Genomic DNA, 1,039 nt, shown 5'->3' on the forward strand with positions numbered 1-1,039 from the left:
AAAAAAAAGACTAAAATGAATGTGTATGTTTTCAAGTTGTCTCTATATTCTAGTAAATAGATAGTAAGTATATTCAGCCCACTTGCAGAGTTTTATTTTCCCTAAATTTGAAATGCCACTTATATGTCATTTCAAACTATAAATTAACAGGATAACAACAACCAGCCTCTCCTTCAGGTCTTTTTCCACTTTGCCTACTTAATTGTCTCTCTTCACAACCCAGTTAAGACCCCCGGTAGCCATCCTTTGTTGAGCAGGACCAACTTAGTCAAATCAGAATAGAGACCTGGCTGGCTCAAAGGAGAGGAAAAAAAAAAGAAAATCTCTAATACTTAGCTTCAATTCTGTGTTTCCTTCTCTTTCCTAACATTTAGCAGACTAACTCATGCTCTTGGCTTTAAAGACTCCTATTTCTAACAAGATGCTCTTAATAGACCTCAACATTGCCCTGTCTTTACCCATCCTCACGATTTCTTCTATGCTCAAGCCTATCGACAGTCACTGTATCAGTCCATCTGGTTTATACTCTTCCTCTCTTTCTCTGACACCTCCCTCAGACTTTCTCAGCATCATGCTGGATTTTGCAATGAAGCTGTAATGAGTATTATTACGCTAGTTTGAATACTGGCTATGAATAATGAGTGACTGTCTGTTGGGTCCAGTCCTGCTTATACAAATTACTCCAGACTGTCTCTCCTAAGTGAGAGTCAGTCACAACTGAAGTTGTGACCCAGTCTACCCCCCTCCCAAGAGATCAATCCATAACAGTTTGGCCTGGATCACAGCAATCTCTGTTGGTCTTGCAGAAAGAAGACTGATAGAAGAAAAGGGAGATGATTTGGTAGTATTAAAAGTTCAGGATTATTCAAACACATTGCACGACTAAAAACTGTCACCCTGTGTTTCCAACCTGCAAAGCTCATGTTCTGATTAATATTTGCTTTGTCCTAAGAATGCTGGATTTTTTTGTTTTGGAAGTTTTTTGGTGTTTTTTTTTTGGGGGGGGGCGTTTTGTTTGTGTGTGTGTGTGTGTGTGTGT

This window comes from Elephantulus edwardii, unplaced genomic scaffold (assembly GCF_000299155.1).
Source record: "Elephantulus edwardii isolate Elephantulus edwardi_28Jun2011 unplaced genomic scaffold, EleEdw1.0 scaffold00186, whole genome shotgun sequence".
Taxonomy (NCBI): domain Eukaryota; kingdom Metazoa; phylum Chordata; class Mammalia; order Macroscelidea; family Macroscelididae; genus Elephantulus; species Elephantulus edwardii.